The sequence below is a fragment of the Bison bison genome, unplaced genomic scaffold, assembly GCF_000754665.1.
Source record: "Bison bison bison isolate TAMUID 2011002044 unplaced genomic scaffold, Bison_UMD1.0 scf7180017864136, whole genome shotgun sequence".
Lineage (NCBI taxonomy): Eukaryota > Metazoa > Chordata > Mammalia > Artiodactyla > Bovidae > Bison > Bison bison.
In genome coordinates this window covers 11,304,924-11,317,472 of record NW_011494708.1, presented here as the reverse complement: position 1 = coordinate 11,317,472, position 12,549 = coordinate 11,304,924, and positions in this window count along the sequence as shown.

Genomic DNA, 12,549 nt, shown 5'->3' with positions numbered 1-12,549 from the left:
GGCCTGGTGTGCTGCAATTCATGGGGTCGTTAAGAATCAGACACGACTGAGTGACTGAACTGAACTGGGATTAAAGACACAAATCAGTAAAAGCATTGCAATATGAGAAAATCCCTTTTACCTCAAAACTTCTTGGATTTTTTTAATAAAAGGAAATGTAAATTGATTTTTCTCTCAAAAACAACAAAGATGTCTTAATAAATTAAATGTGTGAAAGTTTTGAGGCTTTAAATATAACATTTTCTCAGTAAAATCTAATATCATCATTTTCACACAACAGAAGGTAGTTAAAATATATGCTAATCATATTTAAAATGACAGTGTTAGGAATTAATGTTTCCTTTTTTTTTAAATTTTGGATGTTTTCATAGGGAACCAATTGTATTTTCTAAAGTTTAAAATAAAGCTTAATATAAAAGAGTAAGTGTAATTTTTTAAAAATTAATTCATTCCAAAAAAGCTAATCTAGTTTTCTAAATGCTGTTTTAAATTTATACTTCATGCAAACTATCCATATTTCAACATTATTGAACTGAATTCTTTTTCATTCAGTATGAAGCAAGTTTTTTTAATTAAATGTTTATTTGGAAATTTATATTTTCTCCTCCTACCCGTTTAAATTTGTACTCAGCTTATTTGAAATAATATGTTAGACCCTTCCCCCTCCACTTTAAAATATTACATTTAAAGTCTAACTTCATTATAAAATAGTACTTTTCTCAGTTTCAAATTTACAGCAAATATTTCTGGAATCAGAGTACAAAATTTAATGTTAATAAATTAATATAATAATTTATCTACCTTAAAATTAAGAATAAATCAAATTCTCCAATATATTGTCTGATTACAAAAGAACTTTTGACAATTGTACACTCCTGCTGCTGCTGCTAAGTCACTTCAGTAGGTCCGACTCTGTGCGACCCCATAGATGGCAGCCCATCAGGCTCCCCCATCCCTGGGATTCTCCAGGCAAGAACACTGGAGTGGGTTGCCATTTCCTTCTCCAAAGCATGAAAGTGAAAAGTGAAAGTGAAGTCGCTCAGTCATGTCCAACTCTTAGCGGCCCCTTGGACTGCAGCCCACCCGGCTCCTCCATCCACGGGATTTTCCAGGCAAGAGTACTGGAGTGGGGTGCCATCACCTTCTCCAATTCTATCTTCTTTCTATCTTACTATCTTTTTTCTAAATGAAATATCTTACTGTATCATTCATAAAGTGCAGGTTCAATCCTTAGGTAAGGAAGAAATGGAAACCTACTCCAGTATTCTTGCATGGAAAATCCTATGGACAGAGGAGCCTGGTAGGCTGCAGTCCATAAGGCTGCAAAAAAGCTGAATATGACTTAGCAACTAAACAACAATATATATTTATCATTTTATATATACACATTTTATGTAATGTGTTCCTAATTGTTGCTGTTTGTTGTTCAGTCTTGTCCAACTCTCTGTGACCGCATGGACTGCAGCACGCTTGGCTTCCCTGTTCTTCACCATCTCCCAGAGCTTGCTCAAACTCATCTCAGTTGAGTAGGTGATGCCATCCAATCATCTTGTTCTCTGTCGTCCCCTTCTCCTGCCTTCAATCTTTCCCAGCATCAGGGTCTTTTCTAATGAGTCGGCTCTTCACATCAAGTGGTCAAAGTTTTGGAGCTTTATCTTCAGCATCAGTCCTTCCAATGAATATTTGGATTGATTTACTTTAGAATTGACTGGTTTGATCTTCTTGTTCCGTTCTCCAGGGGATCTTCCCAACCCAGGGATCGATCCCAGGTCTTCTGCTTTGCAGGCAGATTCTTTAATCATCAGAGCCACCAGGGAAGCCCTTGTGTTCCTAGTACACATGTTGAAAATCTTTAATATAGATTTTGTCACATAGTTGCTCTAGAAATATTGGCTAATTCAATGCAGGCAGTTTTGCTCCTGAGTAATATTTGCTGCTGCTGCTGGTGCTGCTAAGTCGCTTCAGTCGAGTCCGACTCTGTGCAGCCCCATAGACGACAGCCCACCAGGCTCCCCCGTCCCTGGGATTCTCCAGGCAAGAACACTGGAGTGGGTTGCCATTTCCTTCTCCTGAGTAATATTTAGAAGCTCTTAGTAATCAGCCTTTCTAATGAAGTTTATTTAAAAAACTAAGATAAATCAGAGAAATAATCTTTTTGAGAACAACAAAGAAAAGCATAAACGGGCTAGAGATGCAGAAAAATATGAACCATGGAGAGATAATCTGAACTCAGAAACTAGTATTGCCCTGGGAGTATTTAAGTTACTAGACAAAGTTACGAGTAAAGAACCCAAGATGCCCCGGCTGGGGACAGAACAACCAGCAGAATTTGAAGGACACATAGGTGACGCATGACATAATTCCCCCCCTCCCCCGGGACATCTGCTGAAGTTTCAGACTGGGCAACTTGATCAGGGAGCTAAATTCATAGGTGAAAAGATGTTGAAAAAAAGATTTACTTGCTTCTTTATGAAACAAAAATTAGAGGGACCATGAAGTACACTCAAGAATCTCACTTGAGAACATGTTCAGTTCAGTTCAGTTCAGTTCAGTTGCTCAGTCGTGTCCAACTCTTTGCCACCCGATGAATCTCAGCATGCCAGGCCTCCCTGTCCATCACCAACTCCCAGAGTTCACTTAGACTCACATCCATCGAGTCAGTGAGGCCATCCAGCCGTCTCATCCTCTGTCGTCCCCTTTCCTCCTGCCCCCAATCCCTCCCAGCATCAGAGTCTTTTCAATGAGTCAACTCTTCTCATGAGGTGGCCAAAGAACCGGAGTTTCAGCTTTAGCATCATTCCTTCCAAAGAAATCCCAGGGCTGATCTCCTTCAGAATGGACTGGTTGGATCTCCTTGTAGTCCAAGGGATTCTGAACAGTCTTCTCCAACAACAACTTCTCCAACAGTTCAAAAGCATCAATTCTTCGGCGCTCAGCCTTCTTCACAGTCCAACTCTCACATCCATACATGACCACAGGAAAAGCCATAGCCTTGACTAGACAGACCTTTGTTGGCGAAGTAATGTCTCTGCTTTTGAATATGCCATCTAGGTTGGTCATAACTTTCCTACCAAGGAGTAAGCGTCTTTTAATTTCATGGCTGCAGTCACCATCTGCCGTGATTTTGGAGCCCCCCCAAAAATAAAGTCTGGCACTGTTTCCACTGTTTCCCCATCTATTTCCCATGAAGTGGTGGGACCAGATGCCATGATCTTCATTTTCTGAATGTTGAGCTTTAAGCCAACTTTTTCATTCTCTTCTTTCACTTTCATCAAGAGGCTTTTTAGTTCCTCTTCACTTTCTGCCATAAAGGTGGTGTCATCTGCATATCTGAGAATATTGGTTTTTCTCCCAGCAATCTTGATTCCAGCTTGTGTTTCTTCCAGCCCAGCATTTCTCATAATGTACTCTGCATATAAGTTAAATAAGCAGGGTGACAATATACAGCCTGGCCGTACTCCTTTTCCTATTTGGAACCAGTCTGTTGTTCCATGTCCAGTTCTAACTGTTGCTTCCTGACCTGCATACAAATTTCTCAAGAGGCAGATCAGGTGGTCTGGTTTTCCCATCTCTTTCAGAATTTTCCAAGGTTTATTGTGATCCACACAGTCAAAGGCTTTGGCATAGTCAATAAAGCAGAAATAGATGTTTTTCTGGAACTCTCTTGCTTTTTTGATGATCCAGCAGATGTTGGCAATTTGATCTCTGGTTCCTCTGCCTTTTGTAAAACCAGCTTGAACATCAGGAAGTTCAAGGTTCACATATTGCTGAAGCTTGGCTTGGAGAATTTTGAGCAATACTTTACTAGTGTGTGAGATGAGTGCAATTGTGCGGTAGTTAGAGCACTCTTTGGCATTGTTTCTTCGGGATTGGAATGAAAACTGCCTTTTTCCAGTCCTGTGGCCACTGCTGAGTTTTCCAAATTTGCTGGCATACTGAGTGCAGCACTTTCACAGCATCATCTTCCAGGATTTGGAATAGCTCAACTGGAATTCCATCACCTCCACTAGTTTTGTTCATATTCATGCTTTCTAAGGCCCACTTGACTTCATATTCCAGGATGTCTGGCTCTAGGTCAATGAGCACACCATCGTGATTTCTGGGTCGTGAAGATCTTTTTTGTACAGTTCTTCTGTGTATTCTTGCCACCTCTTCTTAATATCTTGTGCTTCTGTTAGGTCCATGCCATTTGTGTCCTTTATCAAGCCCATCTTTGCATGAAATGTTCCTTTAGTATCTCTGATTTTCTTGAGGAGATCCCTAGTCTTTCCCATTCTGTTGTTTTCCTCTATTTCTTTGCATTGATCACTGAAGAAGGCTTTCTTATCTCTTCTTGCTATTCTTTGGAACTCTGCATTCAGATGTTTATATATTTCCTTTTCTCCTTTGCTTTTTGCTTCTCTTCTTTTCACAGCTATTTGTAAGGCCCCCCAGATAGCCATTTTGCTTTTTTGCATTTCTTTTCCATGGGGATGATCTTGATCCCTGTCTCCTGTACAGTGTCACCAACCTCATTCCGTACTTCCTCAGGCACTCTATCTATCATATCTAGGACCTTAAATCTGTTTCTCACTTCCACTGTATAATCATAAGGGATTTGATTTAGATCATACCTGAATGGTCTAGTGGACTTCCCTCCTTTCTTCAATTTAAGTGAATTTTGCAATAAGGTGTTCATGGTCTGAGCCACAGTCAGCTCCTGGTCTTGTTTTTGCTGCCTGTATAGAGCTTCTCCATCTTTGGCTGCCAAGAATATAATCAATCTGATTTCGGTGTTGACCATCTGGTGATGTCCATGTATAGTCTTCTCTTATGTTGTTTGAAGAGGGTGTTTGTTATGACCAGTACATTTTCTTGGCAAAACTCTATTAGTCTTTACCCTGCTTCATTCTGTATTCCAAGGCCAAATTTGCCTGTTACTCCAGGTGTTTCTTGACTTCCTACTTTTGCATTCCAGTCCCCTATAATGAAAAGGACATCTTTTTTGGGTGTTAGTTCTAAAAGGTCTTGTAGGTCTTCATAGAACCGTTCAACTTCACCTTCTTCAGTGTTACTGGTTGGGGCATAGGCTTGGATTACTTTGATATTGAATGGTTTGCCTTGGAAACGAACAGATATCATTCTGTCGTTTTTGAGATTGCATCCAAGTACTGCATTTCGGACTCTTTTCTTGACCATGATGGCCACTCCATTTCTTCTGAGGGATTCCTGCCTGCAGTAGTAGATATAATGGTCATCAGAGTTAAATTCACCCAACCAGTCCATTTCAGTTCGCTGATTCCTAGAATGTCAACATTCACTCTTTCCATCTCTTGTTTGACCACTTCCAATTTGCCTTGATTCATGGACCTGACATTCCAGGTTCCTAAGCAATACTGCTCTTTACAGCATCGGACCTTGCTTCTATCACCAGTCCCATCCACAGCTGGGTGTCCTTTTTGCTTTGGTTCCATCCCTTCATTCTTTCTGGAGTTATTTCTCCACTGATCTACAGTAGCATATGGGTACCTACTGACCTGGGGAGTTCCTGTTTCAGTATCCTATCATTTTGCCTTTTCATACTGTTCATGGGGTTCTCAAGCCAAGAATACTGAAGTGGTTTGCCATTCCCTTCTCCAGTGAACCACATTCTGTCAGATTTCACTACCATGACCCACCCGTCCTGGGTTTCCCCACGGGCATGACTTAGTTTCATTGAGTTAGACAAGGCTGTGATCCTAGTGTGATTAGATTGACTAGTTTTCTGTGAGTATGGTTTCAGTGTGTTTGCCCTCTGATGCCCTCTTGCATCACCACCATCTTACTTGGGTTTCTCTTTCCTTGGGCATGGGGTATCTCTTCACGGCTACTCCAGCAAAGCCCAGCCATTGCTCCTTACCTTGGACGAGGAGTGGTATACATATATCTCCTCCATTTTGAAACTCCCTCCCATCTCCCTCCCCACCACACCACTCTAGGTTGATTCAGAGCCCTGTTTGAGTTTCCTGAGCCATAAGCAAATTCCCATTGGCTGTCTATTTTACATATTGTAATAAAAGTTTCTATGTTACTCTTTCCATACATCTCACCCTGACCTCCCCTCTCCCCATGTCCATAAGTCCATTTTCTATGTCTTTTTCTCTATTGCTGCCCTGTAAATAAATTTTTCAGTACCATTTTTCTAGATTCCATATATACAGAGTACAGTAGAATATGGTATTTATCTTTCTCTTTCTGACTACTTCACTCGCTATAATAGGTTCTAGGTTCATCCACCTCATCAGAACTGACTCAGATGCATTCCTTTTTATGGCTGTGTAATATTGCATGCTGCATATAAGCCACAACTTTTTTATCCATTCATCTGTTGATGGACATCTAGGTTGCTTCCATGTTCTAGCTATTGTAAATAGTGCTGCAATGAACAATGGGATACATGTGTTTCTTTCAATTTTGGTTTCCTCAGGGTATATGCCTAGGAGTGGGATTGCAGGGTCATATGGTGGTTTTATTCCTAGGTTTTTAAGGAATCTCCATACTGTCTTCCATGATAGCTGAATCAATTTACATTCCCACCAACAGTACAAGACTGTTCCCTTTTCTCCACACCCTTTCCAGCATTTATTTTTTGTAGACATTTTGATGATGGTCATTCTGACCAGTATAAGGTGATATCTCATTGTAGTTTTGATTTGCATTTCTCTAATAATGAGAAATGTTGAGCATCTTTTCATGTGTTTGTTAGCCATCTGCATGTCTTCTTTGGAGAAACATCTGTTTAGGTCTTTTCCCACTTTTTGATTGGGTTCTTTGCTTTTCTGGCATTGAGTTGTATGAGCTTCTTGCAAATTTTGGAAACTAATCCTTTGTCAGTTGTTTTGTTTGCTATTATTGTCTCTCATTTTGAGGGCTGTTTTTCACCTTGCTTATAGTTTCCTTTGCTGTGCAAAAGCTTTTAAGTTTACTTAGGTCCCACTTGTTTACTTTTGTTTTTAGTTCCATTACTCTGAGGTGGGTCATAGAGGATCCTACTTTGATTTGTCATCCAGTGTCCTGCCTATGTTTTCCTCTAAGAGTTTTATAGTTTCTCGTCTTAAATTTAGGTCTTCAATTCATTTTGAGTTTATCTTTGTGTGTGGTGTTAGGAAGTGCTCTAATTTCTTTTACATGTAGCTGTCCAGTTTCCCAGCACCATTTATTGAAGAGGATGTCTTTGCCCCATTGTATACTCTTGCCTCCTTTGTCAAAAATAAGATACTCAGAGGTGCATGGGTTTATTTCTGGGCTTTCTATCTTGTTCCATTGGTCAATATTTCTGTTTTTGTTTTTTTTTTTTTGCCAGTACCATACTGTCTTGATGACTGTAGCTTTGTAGTATAATCTGAAGTCAGGAAACTTGAATCCTCCAGCTCCATTCTTCTTTGTCAAGACTGCTTTGGCTAATCAGGGTCTTTTGTGTTTCCATATAAACTGTGAAATTTTTGTTCTAGTTCTGTGAAAAACACCATTGGTAATTTGATTGGGATAACACTGAATCTGTGGATTGCATTTGGTAGTATAGTCATTTTCACAATGTTGGTGCCTCCTACCAGGAACATGAATATCTCTCCATCTATTTATGTCATCTTTGATTTCTTTCATTAGTGTCTTATAATTTTCTGTGTACAGTTCTTTTGTCTACTGTAGGTAAGTTTATTCCTAAATATTTAATTCTTTTTGTTGCAATGGTGAATGTGATTGACTTCTTAATTTCTCTTTCCAAATTTTCATTGTTAGTATATACAATTGCAGGTGATTTCTGTGTGTTGATTTTGTATCCTGAAACTTCGCTAAATTCATTGCTTAGCACAAAACCAATAAAATATGGTAAAGTAATAAAAAAATAAAATAATAATTTTCTGATACTATCTTTAGTACATAGTACTTTCTATGTACAGTATTATGTCATCTGCAAACAGTGAGAGCTTTACTTATTTTTTGATCTGGATTCCTTTTATTTCTTTTTCTTCTCCAATTCTGTAGCTAGGACTTTCAGAACTATGTTGAAGAGTAGTGATGAAAGTGGACACGTTTGTCTTGTTCCTGATCATAGGGAGATTGCTTTCAGTGTTTCATCATTAAGAATAATGTTTGCTGTAGGCTTATCATATATGGCCTTTACTATGTTGAGGTAGTCCCTTCTATGCCCATTGTTTTTGAAGAATTTTAATCATAAAAAGGTGCTGAATTTTGTCAAAGGCTTTTTCTGCATCTATTGAGATGATAATATGGTTTTTATCTTTCAATTTGTTAATATGCTGCATTGCATTGTACATCATGACTTTTATTTCAATGATAATTAAATGAATTTGATTGCAATTAGTGACTAGTCTGGGAAGGTTTTGAAAGGAGTGGAGCAAAATAATTTAAGGTTTTACCACCTTAGGATAAATCATGTCTTAGGTAAAATGGATGATTTGACAAAATTATCAACTTTCTTTGAAAATGTAATCTTTTTTTTTTTTTGAAAATGTAATCTTATCTCTTAGAAAAGATGGTAAATAAATATATAAAATTGGCCATAGCATCATTTAAAATTTAAAATACTACATAAAAATAATCATAAACTGGACAACAGTAAAATCATAGAAAAATTTAGGTCCACGTCACTTTGGTTAAAGGCTGATATAAAATAAATGGATGCTGTAAATATAAGAGGTATACTCCTGGGTAGCTTGGCTGCTAAAGAATCTGCCTCCAATGCAGGAGACTTGGGTTCAATTCCTGGGTTGGAAAGTTCCCCTGAAGAAGGGATAGGCTACCCACTCCAGTATTTTTGGGCTTCCCTGTTGGCTCAGATGGTAAAGAATCCCCCTGCCATGTGGGAGACCTGGTCTGGATCCCTGGATTATGAAGATCCCTTGGAGGATAGAATAGGCATCCCACTCCAGTATTCTTGCTTGGAGAATCCCTATGGACAGAGGAGCAAGGCAGGCTACAGTCAATGAGGTTGCAAAGAGTGGGACATGACTGAGTGACTAAGCACAGCACAGCACAGCACACATATTATTGACTATTCCAGAAGAATGCAAAGGATTAGATTTTATTCAGAAAAGTGACGAAATTCAAGATTTCTTACATCTTAAGTGCTATTGAAAGAATATGTTTGTAAGAATAAAACCTGAATTTTCAACCCAGTAAAAATATACCTCATTATATAATATTTATTTAGTTTCTGAAAGTAGATTTGTATGTCAAAAGATGATAAATATGAATGAGAATTCATCTGAATATAAAAGTCTTTGAAGTCAATGTAAACAAATTTATTTTCAGTAGCCTATTACTTCTTGTTGAAATAAAAATTGGTATGAAGACTTACTCTATGACACAATTAAATGGGTATTATAATTCTAAATTCTCTTTCTATATATACACTATAAGAAAACAAATATAATTCTGTAACACTACAGCTTTAAGTAGTAACTGTCTTTCAGTTCTATACATACAGAGATTTTAGGGCCTAGATATTGATTTTTAAAATTATTTAGTCAAAAGAAGAAATCTTTTTAAGTAACTATATTATTTAATCAATAAAAATCCACATAAAAGCTTCATTATTAAATTTTAAAGCTATAGCTTGAACTAAAAGATTTAACGGAAATGGGGAAAACAACGATTTCACTTGAAGCAATTAAAGTATTTGTCATGTGAAAAATTTATTATAATACTAATTTTCTGAAAATGTTATGTGAGAGAAGCCAAAATTTAGGCTGTCATTTAATTAAGGTCTTTATTCATAAAAATGGTAAAGCTGACAACTTGAAAAGTAAAGCAAAAACATATTTTAATGGCCTGTTTTCAATAGTGAGACAGAATTCTAATTTGTCATGAGTTAGGAGCCCCCAAAAATAAAGTCTGACACTGTTTCCATTGTTTCCCCATCTATTTCCCATGAAGTGATGGGACCAGATGAATTTCAAATTTGGTACACAAAACAAAGTATTGTTAGTATTTCCCTGTGCCTAGCATGATTCCATATTCCTACTTTTCCTTTTTCTCTAGCTGAAAGGCCAAATTTCTCTAGTGACAATGGCCAAATGTCAACTAAAAAGTTAATCTAGATTTGCTGTTGTTTAGTCGCTAAGTCATGTTTGACTCTTTTGTGACCCCATGGACTGTAGCATACCAGGCTTCTCTGTCCATGGGATTTCCCAGGCAAAAATACTGGAGTGGGTTGTCTTTTCCTTCACCAAGGGATCTTCCAGGCCCAGGGACTGAACCTGCGTCTTTTTGGCATGAGGATTCTTTTACCATTGAGCTACCAAGGAAGGCTCTAAAACTAGAGTGTCTCCAAGTTTTCAATGTTACTTCATGAGCTATTTGTGTGGGTAAATCAGAGTTATGCTCCTGAGACAGTGTTCTTTGTGAGACTAAGTTTTTGGAAGTAGATGCATGATTTTCTTCTTTGGACATTTAAAAAAAATGAGATAAATTCTTTGGTTTTTGAGTGACTGGAATATTTTTGCCCAAAGGCAAGAAAATGAACTCTATGCTTTGTAACTTCCTACAATCCTAGCAATTCTAACTTTTGAAGAAATACAATCAATTGCATTACTTATATCAATAGTTATGTAATAGAGCATAGCATTCCAGGCTAATTAGTCATTTTAAAGGGCTTGCTCTCTGAAAGAATAGATGTATTTTCACCTTAGTTCCATTATTTGTTTTCATGATTTTGTTCTTTCTATTCCTTTCTCCCTCCTTCCTTTCCTCCACTGATTTCTTACATCCTTTCTCCATGCTTTTATCCTACTTTCATTCCTTTTATTTTTTTTGTGACTAATTTATGGTTCTACATCATTTTAAATTAATGAGATTAAAAGTTTTATTTATTTGAAACATAACCTACATATTTTAGAATATTTTGAAAATATCTAAATGGAATTTGATATATCTAGTTATATTTTTAATGCTTCATTCACATTTAAATCTAGTTAAAGGAGAGAGGATTTAAAAACTTCAGTTATCTCATGTCAATCTGAGGCAGGAGATAGCTGGGCATCCAGCCTCCAGGGTAAAGGGAGAGGATGGGCCCTGTCCACACCACATATTTCTCATTTTTGAAGTCAAGAGATCTTCTGGAGTACACATGTGCAGAAAGGATCCTTTAGGTCAAAGGGGGAATAATGTCAAGTAATGCTCTACCCATAGAACTCTTTGTTAAGACCCATCTTGGCGAAGAGATGCCTTGTGCACACATGGAAAGATCCTGATATACACTAAATATGGACTGTGAACTAAACAAATCTACGTGATTAGCCAAAGGAAAAACAGAAGAAATGCCCCATATGAGTGATTTAAACTACCATGAGGGTGCAATTCAAGGACTCTCCCTCTGAGTCTACCTGTGTATCTATTCACATGTACTGTACTCTTTTCCTCTTAAAATAATACTTACTTCACTATTTTCTATTTTAATGGAAATTCTTTTCTGCAAAGCCAAAGGGCAGGGCCCTTGTTGCTGACCATTGGTGTGGTAGCAAGAATCTGGTGCATTCACCAGTGCAAACTTGCCCCAGCCTCTGACTGGGAACCCAAGACTTGCTCCAAGCCACTGCAGGCTGAGGCTGCCACCCAAGACCATATCTGAGACTGATGAGATTTTCAAAAGTGAGTTTAAGGATGTATACATGTGAGAGCTGGACCATAAATAAGGTTGAGCGCCAAAGAATTGATAGTTTCAAACTCTGGTGCTGGAGAAGACTCTTGAGAGTCTCTTGGACAGCAAGGAGATCAAATAAGTCAATCTTAAAGGAAATCAGTCCTGAATATTCATTGGAAGGACTGATGCTGATGCTGAAGCTCCAATAATTTGACCACATGATGGGAAGAGCCCCCTCCTTGGAAAAGACCCTGATGCTGGGAAAGATGGAGGCAGGAGGTGACAGAGGATGAGAGTTGGATGGCATCATCAAATAAATGGTCATGACTTTGAGCAATCTCAAGGAGATAGTGTAGGACAGGGAAGCCGGTGTGCTATGGTCCAGCTAAGAGATGGACATGACTGCGGGACTAAACAACAACAGCAAATATGAAATAAAGCTATTCATATTCAGGATGGTGGATTTTATACTCTATGGATATAAAAATTGCCATTCAATATTAACTGAGACAATGCCATTGTCATGAATTTATCCTACCTAATATTTAAATAAAATTGTATTAATTTTCTTCCAGTAGTAGAAATTCTGAATTGATGATTTAGTCTTTTAACTGGGTCCTCAAGTGACAGAAGGAGCAAGGGATCTCCCTTGGGTCTCTTTTATTAAGGGAATAATTCCATTTATGAAGGCTCTTCCCTCATGACCTGATCATCTCCCAAGGGCCTCACCTCCAAACACCATCAAGTCTGAAATTCAGTTCAGTTCAGTCATTCAGTCGTGTCCGACTCTTTGCAACCCCATGAATCGCAGCACACCAGGCCTCTCTATCCATCACCAACTCCCGGAGCTCACTCAGACTCACGTCCATTGAGTCAGTGATGCCATCCAGCCATCTTATCCTCTGTCATCCCCTTCTCCTCCTGCCTCC